Genomic DNA, 15,065 nt, shown 5'->3' on the forward strand with positions numbered 1-15,065 from the left:
TGTTGGGAATACCAAAGTGATGTTTTCTTTAGGAAGCTTGGGAGCACATTTATTGGCTTCCCTGCTTTGTGTCTTTCACACTCAGTCCAGCTCCTGAATCAATCTAAAGGCTTCTCTCTTGCGAACATCACAGATGGTACTCACTCTTTCTCCCCTCTGGAGAGGCCACTCCTCCTGGTTCCCCCCAGGTGTGAGTATGTGTGTGTTCACTCAGTAGGGGCAGTAGGAAGCAAGCCAAGCAGAATGAGTCCCAGAGTCCAGGGACCTGAAGCACGAATGATCACAGGGAAAATTGTGGGTTGTTTCCTTTAGTCATACACCTGCTTTGAGCTGTGCACTTAATTAGCATTGTGAGTACAAGCTGACAGCTTGGCAGGGAGCAATAATGCAGTGGGAGGTGAGGGAAGCCAGTCTTGCTGGGGAAGTTGTCCCTGATTTATAAATCCACCTGATTATTATGGTGGCGCCCATTTGTGATTTCATAGTGAAGGGTCTGTCAGTTGTCCTTATTACATACCCTTTGTTTTCACAGATTTCTAACACAGTGAAAGCAGTTCATTCACTCCTGCACCAAACTAAGCATACAAACTGAGTTTTGTTTTCAAACATTGAAAACAAACAAAAAATCTATTAGATTCACATTCATAAGGAAACAAAGACAGGTTGGTGAATTAGTTCAACGAAAGATTATTTATGATGTGTGTTTGTTTTGTAAACATAGACCACATAGTGTCTTCACTGGAATGGACATGAGCAATCAGTTGCTTCTGTCCTCTTGTGAAAATGATGGGTCCAGTGAGACCCACTACTGAGATTTTAGGAAATGCTTCCATTCCTTTGTATATTCATCCAACAGTGGTTTATTGAACACCTCGTAAGCTCTGGGCACTGAGCTGGGAAAGGGGCAGACGGACAGAAGACTAAGGCAAAGTTGTTGTCTTACAGCAGCTTAAAATTTGGAGGGATACTTACATCCGTGGTAAAAAAAAAAAAAAAAAAAAAAAAAAAAAAACAAACAAACAAATCCAAACACAGAAATGTGTGTAACGTATTTACAGTACTGTGACAGTGACAGAGAGAAAAGTACTTGGCACTGATCACTGATGGGCCTTCAAGAAAGAGTGGAGGAAAAAAAAAATAGATGAAGAAAGGACAAGTGAGAGAAATCCATTTCTGTTTCTATGTTATCGAACCCAATGTCATTATAGTGAGAAAGGATTTGAATTTTCACCCTGTTTTGATAAAGAAACTTAACAATTTTCTTACTGCCGTGAAGTATGAATAGATTCCTGGGGGAGTGGATATGGGTAGGGAACTTACCCAGGGCAGAAGGCAGGTTTCCCTCCCTTACTCACACCGAGAAGCAGAGATCAGACTTTTTTTTCCTTAAGTGTAACAATGTCAATTCCTGGAAGAAGGGTGAAACCACTTTAGCTATTACAAATTATTTGAACTTAGTTTATATCCAAGATCTTTCTGATATGCCAACAAGGGCAATTTTGAGGGAAAAAAAATTAAATAAAAATAATGTTTTTGAATTAATAAAAGTGGCATAGCCAAGAAACCTGGTGAGGCTAGGGAGGGATGTTTAAAAAGTCTGAATAGCAGGAAGATGTTGAGAACAGAAAATAGACCCCAGCTAGAATGCCTGTCAATGAAGCACTGAACGTAGAGGACAGGACAAGGATTTCCAGAAAGTCCATGATTTGAGCTTAGCATCTTTATTGACCCAAATCTGTGTCAGCTTTCTCATGAGGCTAGGAAGTTTGCCACTCAAAGACCTGCTTCATTTTCAAGTTAGATATTTAGACTTCCCAGTAAACACCTCACTGAATTGACATCACTTATCCTTACTCTCCAACAGCCCAGAGGGAAAATGATATGCAGTCCATGAGCTTTCGTCTGCCACCCTTGGTCTATCTTGTAAAGGTGCCTCCCTGCGATACCCAAAAAGGTGATGATAGATTAAAAAGAAACCCTGGACATGAGGTGGGGAAGAAGTCCCATGCTTCAACTTAGAGATAGGAAGCTGAATGGAGCATGCATAGTACCTGAGACAGTGGGGAAGGTTAAAATCATTGCAACTGTTAGCATCAATCATGCTCTTACTAGGCGTGAGGCTCTGTGCTCATTGTTACGTGCACTATGTTATTTAATAGTCTTAAATTCCTTTTTTTCATCCTAATCATATACTTAAGAAAACTGAGACACACAGAGAAGATATTTTCTCAAGGTCGTATACCTACTTAGTAGTAGATAATTCAAATTGATGGTTCAGTTTCAACATCAATATTTTTAAATTGTTTTGGCTATAATTTATCCTTTCAGTATCATTATATTTTCTTTGTAAAATGAGAAAATCGAGTATCCTTGTGTTTTGTTTCACAGTCTTTGTTATAAGAGCTACTTTTATTTTTCTAGAGCAGTGTTTTCAAAGTGTGTTCCTTAGAACATTTATCTAAGGGATATTAATAACCGTTCTGTTTGAGGTTGGAGTAGGTAAAACAAGTATCTGTGATCAAAAAAGCTTAAAACATGGTGGAATAAGGAATCACGTTTTTGTAACTGCGGGATTCCTCAGCACATTTAAAATTCTGAAGTGAGCTAAACATCTGCAAAAGAGGCAGAGGCTGAGAATTTAAAATGTAGCATTAGCAGACATATTTGAGTCCCCCCAGTTTTTTTTTTTTTAATCATCTTGTGTACTTACGACATTTATTTACTGTAGAATACATTTGGGAACAGACTGGCTATAAGGATCAAGTCTACATTTATTATCATAGCCTGTTACCACTCCTCCTTCAGATTGCAGCCCTGCCAACCCCTCTTGCAGAATCCTTGACTGCATACGCAAAGACATGCAGCTACACAGCCCTCCTTTCATTCTCAGCTCTCCCCAACACAGACGTATAGATGACATCTGAGTTCCTTGAAGACCTTTGTTTATTTCTCATGTCCAAATGTTTTTCTAGAATGCAACCTCTTGCTAGATTGCCCTTTCAACCTCCCATTACTACCTGTGTAAAAATTGTCTATTCAGCTTTCCATGATTCTGCTCAAATGCCATCTCCTCTTAAACCCTTTCCTGAGAAAATTTTACAACACTCCTTCAGCGCTTCCCTTTCCCAAGTATGCATTTCTTTATATCCTGGTAATACATCAGTGGAGAGCTTAATTCTGCTGGGAATTAAGGCCTCTGTTTGGTATCTGAGCTCTTTGGGGGAATCTTAGTCCAGACACCATATAAATTCTGGGCAACAATTTCTACATACAAAGTCAGTAGAGGATTAGAAGTGCTAGGGATGAAAGTGAAGTCTAATTAGACTCTCGTTTTCTTATTACCGTCAAACACAGGACACTTTCTATAACCCTATAACCCACCTAATATGATCACAGCTGACCTCGTCCCCAAATTTAATCCTAGCCACACAAGCTCATCCCCAGCCTAATGCTACACTAGACATTATGTCACCAAACCCATCCCGGCCTTATAACCCATTGGACCATTAATACACTTCTAATCATTCCTTTATAAAACATAACCCACCCAAACAACCCCATAACCTTTCTAATGGATTCAGAACAGCCAATTTCCAAACTTCATATCATCTGCATAGTTTCCATCACCTCTTAATGAGCTCTAACTGGCCCTGCAAGTCTCCGCATTAACAAAACCTATTCCACTAAATTTGTGAAATTTTATTTGATTTTTAAAAATAACTACTGTATCTTTTTATATATAGATATGTATATATATAAGTCTATTTTTTCCCAACTCATCCAATTCTCTTTTTTCCTGCTTGAGAAAATTGGAACATTCTGTTACATTATAGTTCATTATTTTTTCCAAAAGAATTTGAGAGTTGTATAAAAGGCATACATTTCCACGTTCCACCACTACATTTATATTTTCCATTGAATTTAATGGAGACTTTTTCACGTGTGGCTGAGGACAGGCCCCGAATCTTGTATTTCAGTGGATGCTTATAAGAAACTCTCTTTAGGGTTGCACATAGACCCGTGGACCTTTCCATACGGGGTTAGATGGAACTGAGCTCCAAGCCTTCCGTGAGAAATGTTCCTTCCACTAAGTTACCATAGCAAAGCACATAGCACTAAAGAAAGAAGAAGAAAAATAAGCAGAATACATAGGAGGCAGATGGCAAGTCAGCATATTTGTTGAAAATTCTGTTTCCCTACAATTTGCATTAAAATTATGGCTCTCCACTTACGAAGATGGGGGTCGCTGTGTGCTCCTTTGGTTCATTTATTCATATGACAAGCATTTACTGAGTACCTATTTTATGTTGATGAGACTATATGGAATTGGGGCAGAGAATTCATGCCTAAATCTGTAGCACGTCTTTATTACTTGATCATGTTTTCTGTCTTCTCTGGATTTTGTGGGGCTATCTATGCACATATGTAAATATTTGATTATTTTATAATACACATATCAATGTGTAATAAATTAACATCTATAAAATTCAGCCACGCTGCAAATATTTATCAAGAGCCGTGTGCCAACCAGCATACCCAACGCTCTGAAAAGCAGGTATTATCCTCACTTCTTTTCAGTTAAGAAAAGTAATGCTCACAGAGTTCAATCAAATTGCCCAAGAGCTCACCCATGGCTGAGACAGGATTTGAATTCTGGTCTCTCTGACTTAAAAGCCCAAGTTCTTCCTCTCGTATCACACTAATTAGCAAACAGAGTCACTTCAGAGATATTAGCCTCTCTATTCCAGATTCCTTCTATTATAAGTGAGGAAAGCAAGGCCAGAAAAGAGAAGTGATTTGCTCCAGGCTTCTATATACAACTGTACGTAATCTAGAGAAAGACGGTTTCTCTGGGGAGGAGGATGGTTGCCTCTATAAACACAACATCCCAGCAATTCAGATTGGCTCGGCCTATGAGCACAAGAAGAGAGAGTGAATAACCCTGTTGCCCAACCCCAGCAAATGGCCCTCCATTGCAAATGAGATTGGTTCACTGAGGCCCTGTCCTCCGGAGGGAAGAATGTGTTTATCATGCCGGACCAGCCACATTAGGTTCATGGATATGAAGAACCACATACCAGAATTAGCACTTGTGCAAATAATCACACAATTCCTTTGGGCCTGCTGTGTCCCCTTCATAGGCCCGCCTTTCAATTATGAAGTGATGAGCAGTTAGTATTCTTCTATAATCTCATTATTTTTGTTATGTTGACAGTACAGGATTTTTTCCCCATTCCTTTTGAAGCCAGGCCTATCAACGTGAGATGGTTACTGGGTCTAGAGAGAAAAAATAGACATTTTGAATTCTTACTTATGTCTAAGAATTGGGACATCTTTGATATGTTCATGAGTAGGAATAAAAACGTCCATATTTAAGACTCCGCCTCCATGAGCACATCTGATTAATCTAATTAGTTCTGTCTTCTACGCTCAAGGAATCATAGATCTTAAGTATTCAGTGTGAGGAGAATTTAGAAATCAGGCAGCTTAACTTTCTCCTCCTGTGTTTCACCTGTTCTGCCACATCCTTAACAGGTCATCACATGGACTTGGCTTGATTAGCTCTCACTATGGGGAACTCAGTACCTCACAAGGCAGTACCTTTCTTCAACAACATTCCTCATAAGGTTATCTCTTATTGAATCAAAATTGGAAACCGCAATTTTTCATCAGTTGGTTTCTCTTTTGTGCCCACGGAAGAAATAAATACAATCATTCTTTCATCAAAAAGTACTTAAAATATTTCAAGATGTAACAATAACCTCATCTCCAACATACATTGGGCAAACTTAATGAATTTCTTTTTTAATAAATGAACTGTACCTATGGTATGGCTCACAGTCAAACACATTGCCCAATTATTTTGTGCCTGTGAATTAGCTTATGCATATGGACAGTCTACACTAGCTAATTAACTGCCTACTGCCACCGTTCTGCAACTGAATGCCATCAAGCGATGCTCTAGGTGACTTGCAACAATGTGTAATTGACATTACTACCATGTATCCCTGAAAATAAGACTTAGCTGGACCATCAGCTCTAATGCATTTTTTGGAGCAAAAATTTATAAGACCTGGTCTTATTTTACTATAACATAAGACAGGGTATAATATAATATAATATAATATAATATAATATAATACCAGGTATAATATAATATAATAATATGTAATACATAATATATAATATATAATATACAACATATAATATATAATGTAATACCAGGTCTTATATTAATTTTTGCTCCAAAAGAAGCATTAGAGCTGATGGTCTGGCTAGGTCTTATTTTCGGGGAAACACGGTAGAGAAAGTATCTGTGTAACTTTTCCTCTATTAAAATTTTTTTGAAGTAATTACAAATGTACAGAAACTTGTAACAATAGTAAAAGGACATTTCCCCAAAAAAACACTTCAGAGTGAGTTGTAGACTTGTGTTCCATCATCCTAAATACTTAGGTTATAAATCCTACAAACAGACATTTTCCAACATAACCACAGTACAATATCCAGAACTGGGAAATTAACACTGGTATGTTACACCTAATTTCATAAACTGCTTCCGAGTATCTTTAATTTCCATAAATTTCCTTTATAGCCAAAGAGCACGATCCAGAATCGTGTCACATTTAATTGTCACATATTTTTTGAATCCTTCAATCAGGACCCGCTCCTCAGCCTTTCTTTCTCTTGAATGACTCTGATGCTTTTGAATATCACAGGCCAATTATTTTATAGGCTATCACTCAATTTGGATTTGTTTTCTATTTCCTCATGATCAGATTTAGATGACAGATTTTTGGCAAAAATACAAAAATGAAGATTCTGTATTCTTCCCATTGTAATCTATCAAGTGGTACACAATTTCAATTTGTCCCGTTACTGGAGATGTTAGCTTTGATCACCTGATTTATGTGGTGTCTTCAAAGTTTCTCCACTATACAGTTGCTTTTATAATTAGAAATATATGAGGAATTATTTTGTGACCCAGCAAATATTCTATTCCTTATCAAACTTTCAACCCACTAGTTTCAGCATCCATTAATGTTAGTTGGAGACATTAATTCCTGTGGTTGCCAAATGGTGATTACTTATCATCATTCCTTCTCTGTTACGTGGCATGCTAGTATAAAGACAAGTGTTATATTCTTCCCATTTATTTATTTACTTATATCAGAATAGATGCATGTGTCTATCTTAATTCATTAAGATAATTAAGATGTGCCTATCTTAATTCATTATCATTACTATTTAATTTGATGCCTAACTTATTCCAGTAGGAGTTCCTTCTGTGTTTGCTTTGTGTGCCCCTTTTTACATGTCCACATCATTCTTCTTATTTACATTCCTTCTGGCACATGAAGCTGTATCAGGATCACCTTGACTTTAGTTCCCACGGCCCTGAAATGCGCCATCTTTCTTAGGATCCCTCCTTCCTTTTACAGGAGATTTTTTTTATAGACAAAGATCTAGGTATGGAATGCATTTATCGCTGTGGAGTGTCACTGTTCCCAGGCACTCCCAGTGGACAAACATAGGATATGTATGTATATATGAGGTCTAACAATTGAGTTCACAAACTCATCCTAGAAAAAGTGCTGCATACCTCATAGCTGAATATCACTACGGTCACCTTTGAAGGACTCCCCTCGGGAAGTTATGCACCAGCACCAGCACCTCGTCCACCCTTCAAAGCAATGTTGGAACTCTTTTTCTGGAATGGCCATCAGAGCTGTCATTGTTTTACCCTTGATGTCCTGAATGTCATCAAAATTGTCTTCCTTTCAATATTTCCTTTATCTTCAGGTAAAGAAAGAAGTGATTGGGGGCCAGATCAGGTGAGTAGGGAGGGTGTTCCAAAACAGTTATTTGTTCACTGGCTAAAAACTCCCTCACAGACAGTGCCCTGTGAGCTGGTGCATTGTCATGATACAAGAGCCATGAATTTTTGGCAAGAAGATCAGGTCGTCTAACTTTTTCACACAGCATTTTCAGCACTTCCAAATAGTAAACTTGGTTAACTGTTTGTCCAGTTGGTACAAATTCATAATGAATAATCCTTCTTATATCAAAAAAGGTTAGCAACATTGTTGCAACAAGTTCACGAAATTAATTGTCTGACCTGGTAGCTACTTATGCCACTAGCCACCCTTCTCCAGACACCCTCCTCCATCCATTCAGGCTCCTACACACCTATTGGGCATTTACCTTCTTCCTGAAGGGATGCAAACCTTGATCCATCTCACCTAATGTCTTTTGTATGAAATGATTTAGGAGGGGATAGATGAAGGAAAATAGAAAGGAGGGAGGGAGGAGGAAAGCTCTCCTATTCAAGTTTAAATGTACTAAAATTTACTTTTTAATTTATTGGGGTGACATTGATTAGTAAAATTATATAAATTTCAAGTATACACTTCTATGATGCATCCTCTGTGTATGGCATTATGTGCTCACCACCCAGAGTCAGTTCTTCCATTACCATGTACATATTTGATCCCTTTTCCCTCTTCTACCACTCCCCACCCTTACCCTCTGGTAACAACTAAACTGTTGTCTGTGTCTATGAGTTTGTTTGTTTGTCTGTGTTGTTCGTTTGTTGCTTTCAATTTTATATCCCACATACCCTGTTTCCCTGAAAACAAGACCTAGCTGGACAATCAGCTCTAAAGCGTCTTTTGTAGCAAAAATTAATATAAGACCGGGTCTTATTTTACTATAAGACCCGGTCTTATTATACTATAACATAAGACCACGTATAATATAATATAATATAATATAATATAATATAATATAATATAATATAATATAATATAATACCAGGTCTTATATAAGACTGGGTCTTATATTAATTTTTGCTCCAAAAGACACATTAGAGCTGATTGTCCAGCTAGGTCTTATTTTCGGGGAAACAGGGTATGAAAACATGATTTCCTAGACTGAATCACAAAGAACTGGAAAATCTAAATAGACCAATCAACAGGAAGGAAATTGAATCAATCATCCAAAACCTTCCCAAAAGCCAAAGTCTAGGACAAAAATCCAATTATATTAACAAACAACAGCCGTAAAACAAAACAAAACAAAACAAATCTGAGCAGTCATCCTCTCCTTTAACTCAGGTTTTCATTGTTCTGTATTCTCCATTTAATTTCTATCTCCACATTTCTTTTTTCCTCCCTCCCTCTCTCTCTTTCTTCTTTGTCTTCCATCCCCATTCCATGCAAACATAAGAATTTTTTGGAAAAAGATAGAGAAAGCTGTATCAGTCTATTTGGAAAATGATTATTCAATCCGATAATTAGTGATTATTCAATCAGGTAATATTTATAAAGTACCTATGACTAGTACATGGTACAATCCTCTAAAAGTTGCCCCTACTTTCCCAACACAAGCTTTTATAGATATTAAAAAATGATATAATGTATTTGATGATACATGTGTGTATCCGGTACACAGAAGTAGTAAAAAAACAGGGCCCCCTCCCCCACATATGCATGTGTGTGTATCTTTGTATCATAGCCACCCTTCAATGCCAATTTTAAATCTGTCTTTCCTGAGGCCTTTTCTGGTACGTCCTGTCCACATGAGTTAGTGTCCCTCTTGATATCACCTCTCGTGCTCTTTAATTATCACTTAGTTATGTATTTTTTAAAAAATAGGCTTTATTCTGTACTGTAGTATTTTAAGGATTCTCAAAAACATATACAACCATTTTTATTCCACTTCTCAGGTTAACAGTTTAAGGTCTCAGGCCAAAGGAATTAAGAAACTTTCCCCAAATCACACTACGTTAAAGGTGAAACAGTTGCCCCAATTCATGATTAGCCTTTAATGACTTTCCTGAAAGCTACACAAGGACCAAAGTTATGCTACATTCTTTTATCATCTTTATTCCCTGAGGCTAACAGCAGTGGTAGCATCTCCAAGTGGGCGCTCAGGACATTCTTGCTGCGTTAAATGTTGCCGATTCTCCATACCCGAGGGGTTTCCAGATGTGGCTGTACACAACGCCCGCTCTGGGCCTTGTTAGAATATACAGAATCCTGTCCCTACCCCCGAGATTGTGACTCTGAAGGTCTGAAGTAGGTCGCGGGGATCCATTTGTAAGTGAGCCTCCGAAGGAGTTCATCTTAATGGTCTAAGATGCGGGCTTGGGAACTACTGGCAGGCATATGTACTTTATTCTGGAATATTTCCAGGGAATTCTGCTTGGTGTCGGGTTTTGGTGTCCAATAGACCTTAGAGCTAAAGAAAGGAGAAAAGCTCTTCCTAAGGCTGGAACTGAATTTTCATCTCTGCCGTTTCCTCCCCACTCCCCCGGGGTGGAAATGGGTAACAACTGCACTTTTAAAAACCCTCGATTATTAAGTTACTCATTCACCTTCTCTTCTTGCAACTAAATAGCCCCCATCTTCTGAAACTATCCTACAGGCCCTATTTGCCAAACCGTCCTCTTCCCCCTTGTTGCCTCGCTTTTGAAGTAACAGTCGGTTCGTGTGCTCTTACGTGGAGTGTAATGAAAAGCCTTGTACAGTGTTTGAGAAGACGCACCGTACAAGCAGTGGCATTCGGGTTGGAGGGTGATATTCTCGTAGGCCGGGTCTGCATATACCTCCGTTGGATTTCATGTTCTCAGGCAGATAGAGAGGCAGCAGTGCCAGGACAGAACTTCGTACAGCCAGGCTGGGCCCCACCCAGTTCCAGGACGCTGTGTCTACTTACCTGTGTATGTGACGTGGAACAAGTCGTTTTCTCTTTCTGTTGTTTACTGCCTTACAAGGACGGCGATAGGTGTTCTACCCAAATGGCAGCGGTTGTTGTGAAACTCCAAACCGTGCAGCACAAGGAACTTTGGAAAGTGTGAAGTTCAATCTATATCTAGACTTCCGGGGTTGGACACGCAGGAGGCTGGTTTGATGGAAAGTAATAGAAAATCACTAGAGCATCAGGAGCTTGGGGACAAAAATTGCAGGATTACTCAACAGAGTCCAGTCTCTGAGGCACAATTAGGGCAAAGCCAGCAGGGAAATTCATGGCTAGTTGAGCCAGACTTCAAATGGGCATGCCATCCTCCAGCAAACTAACCGGTGATTTTCTTGGAAGGCAGATGCTTCTCGGAGCTCTAATTCCTCTCTGACCACCCTGGCCCTGATTTCGCAGCATGATCTTCCTCAGAATGCCCTAGTAGTTCTAGAATTCCTGCTGGGATATCTCCACTGCAGTCCTACCAAAGCCATTATATTTGATACCATGATGGTTGAGACACAGGTTCCTGGCATAGCAATACCCACTGACAGAGAAGAAATCGGATGTAGGGTGTCAGCTGTAGGAGGAAGACTGATAAAGCATTATCATCAACAACCACCCAGGTCAATCAGTTATTAAGGGATAACGATAGCATTTACTGAGCATCATTGAGTGACTGATTGACCTTGGTACTAGGCCATAATGCTGCCAGGCTCTGCTCTAAATGGGGAAATGCAGTGTCTCATTTAATCATCAGATGCTCCTACTATGAGTTAGGGATCATAATTATCTTGCTGACGGAGAAACTGAAGCAGAAAGAGGGGAGGTAACTGAGTCCTGCAGTAACCTGAGCCTCAAAAGCAGACACTGGCCATCAAAACCAGTGCTCCTGAGCACCACACTATGCAATTTTCAGGTGAGAGATAGAGCCATGCCCTGATGAAAAGGAATGTTGACATTTCCATCCTGTTCAAAGAAATCGCCAATAGCAACTTTATTTCTAAAGATTGAAGTCCTAATATATCGGTTTAGCATCTAAGACCTCTGACAGTCTGGATTCAAATTGTTTTCATACTCTTATCTCCAGCCACTCCCACCCCCACACTCTATATTTAAAGAGAAATGCAACAGCTACATGCTTGTCAGTTGTGCTGCAAGCTTTCTCACCTTGTCGCCTTTGTTTTCACGCGTGTCCCTGCCTATGACAGTGTTTACAAAATTAGCATGGCCAAATCCTTACCTTTTCTCAAGCAGTATAAACTTCATTTCCTAATTCCTGATCCAAGCAAGCAGATGTTATTTTTGAACTCCAGGTCCACCTCAAAAGCTATCTTTTCATTCCTAGAATTTTGTCTTGCAATGTCATATGATAATATCTTATCACTCTTAAAAATCCGTGATGTCGCGGGCGTGCATATATGCTAGAGACAATGTCACATGCTTTCCCAACCCTCATGTCAGTCCTATGGTGGGATTGGCATTAAGGTTTCTATTTGACAAGGAGGGAACTGAGTGTCATATGGGCAACTCAAGGTCGTACAACTGGATTTTATATTCTAAATGCAAAAAGTGTGTTCTCAAAAACCACACTTTATTAGTCTGTAAACCTCTTGAAAGCAGTGCTTGCATCTTGATCATATTTGATTCCTAGCACATCGCACATGGAAATCATCGTGCTTTATTGCATTCTTTCTTTTTAATTTCTTTGCAAATTGATTTAAACTGAATTTTGTCTTAGAGCGTGAGCTTTCATAAAGTTGCACACTTTCTCCAAACAACACAACCTGAAGCTTTCTCTGGTTTTGTTCATCATTGATGGGTGTTTGCGTGTTTTTTTAGTTATGTTACTCTTTTATTCAACCTTTGTTTTAAACTGGCTTTCATGTTCTTGCTGGGGAACTGACAGTCCTTCATTTCAGCTGTTTGACAGCTTGCACTCCCTGCCTGCCGGCATCAATATTTACTAATGGGCCCTTTCTCTTACAAAAGCTGTTTGCAATAAGGAAAGATAATAAAGAAATTACTTGACCCCAGACACACAGCTAGCAGTAACGATGGCCCATGTCACTGGGCCTCTCTGCCATCTGTGCCCAAGCAAAGGGGGAGGGCAGGTAAGGATGGAGGAGCCCAGCCAGTGGAGGAGAACTCCAAGGAAAGAGAAGTCTGATGATTCAGAAGCAGGAAAGGGACATCCTTTTGTTAGCATACTTCTATGGCCCAGGCGTTATACATACATTTAATTCTCAAAACAACGTGCTAAGATAACTGTGGCTGATTCTTTTGATTTGATCTTAAGTGAAAAAAACTGAAAGCCAAAGAGGGTAAATAAAGGAAGAGAGCCAGAAAGTAAGGGAAACTGTGGCTCATACTGGTTTCAGTCCCTGAAACTTGGAATTGTTCAAGAATCTAGTCTTCTGCCACAGAATTGTGTCACCTTGAACAAGTTCTCTCTCTCTCTCTCTCTCTCTCTCTCTCTCTCTCTCTCTCTCTCTCTCTCTGTGTGTGTGTGTGTGTGTGTGTGTGTAAGCACACGCTTGGTGATTCTCAACATCATTTTCCATATGTAAAATGAGAATAATAAGAGGATCAACTTTGATGTGTGACTCTGAAGATTAAATGACATAATGGACATAAATTTATTAGGCCAGGTACAAAACAACTATTGCATACATGATAAGCAGTCTATTTTTATTCTTATTAGTAATGCAATTAAATGATGGGTCCAGCACTCAAATATAAACTTGTTTCCTTCTGAATTCCATGTTATTTCCATTCCACAATAAAGTCTCAAGTCAATAATTAAAAGGAAAAAGAAGGGGCAAGAACAATACAGTGAAGAGTTCCCTTTGTCCTGGCAGTATACATTGTTATATTGTCTAGAATACAGAAGAGCCCCCTCTGGTCCAGATTTTGACTTTTAAAGATCCTACCCGCTTAGCCATCTTTCTGGGAGGTATAATGGTTAACTTACTGCCATGCTCAAGTTGATACCGTATATATACCACAGTTTTGTAGTAAAATTAACTCTTTATCAATGCATAGAATATCATCACAGAAGGGGCAGAATACAGCATGTTTGAGTGAGAGAAAAGCAGCTCTTTATTCATACTAACATGAATTTATGTATTCCTCCATTTTTATAGTCTCCATATATTTTTTTTTTCTATGCTTAATCCTTTGAAGATGAAAGAATGTTAAGACACCTAAAAATATAATTCTAAATCTTGGGGATCTGGATTTTAGTTTTAATTCTACCCTGTACTATGTGACCTTGATCAAATTATTGACCCTCTCTGTTGTTGTTTCCAAAGCTGTAGAAATAGGGAAAAGGAGCGCTTGTATATTTTTATAATTAACTGTGATAGTATGTATGAAATGTTCTGTACAGCTCTAATTCATATATTTGATGAGTATAAATTCTGTTTTGGCTCGTTTATGAAAATGACTAGATATATTAGTCAACTTGGTGTTAGCTTATAAAAGGTGGAAGTTGTACGATCAGTATTTAATTAGTAGGTATGCTATTATCATTGATTTCCTGGAAAATTTGACAAAAGACACAAACTCCCCCTTTCCACAAAAATGTACGTGGCACGTGCTTGTGAAATTGGGCCTGAATTTCAGTGGAATTGTGCAGCCCCTGAAACCCACCTGTGCGTGGACCCAGATGTCTCAGACTCAGCCTCTCTCCACCTTTCTAGTCCAGACCCCCACCATGAGCCTACTAGGGCAGTGTTGTTCCACAATAAGTAGGCCGGCCCCTTTCTCTGACATCAGCTTTGTAAAGAGCGAGTACTGTGTGAGTCTTTGAAAGAGAGTGGGTATGATTTGGCTGAGAAGCAGAAAGAAAGCAAATGAGGCAGGAGAGCCTCCGTGGGTCGGGCTGCAGAGGTCACTGGGCAATGGGAACCTCTCTGCACACCCTTGCTGATGGTGGAGTTCTGTGACCTTGCTAGTCACGAACGTGCCAAGTTCTGCCTCCAAGAACCCAGTGTGTTCTTCTCAGTCCTCTTACTGACAGTTTCCTCTGAAACACCACTTCCCATCCCTCCCTCCAAGTCATGTACGCTCATGGCGGGGAGATACTCTGAACTTGAACTCCAGCCCTTTCTCTGACTGTGTTGAATTTCAAGATCTTTGTTAGGACCTCTCTCCCAGATGAGACGGTTTCACAGATGCGATGACATCTCTGAATTGCCATAGAGGCTAGTTAAAAATCATAGAGTCATTTGTGGGAAAAATGCTATTTTTCTTCTGGTTCTTTTCCTGACTACCTTCCAGGAATAATTCCCTGCCTCTTATGTATGGCTCCATGACTCCCA

Source organism: Rhinolophus ferrumequinum, chromosome 12 (genome assembly GCF_004115265.2).
Source record: "Rhinolophus ferrumequinum isolate MPI-CBG mRhiFer1 chromosome 12, mRhiFer1_v1.p, whole genome shotgun sequence".
NCBI classification, from domain to species: domain Eukaryota; kingdom Metazoa; phylum Chordata; class Mammalia; order Chiroptera; family Rhinolophidae; genus Rhinolophus; species Rhinolophus ferrumequinum.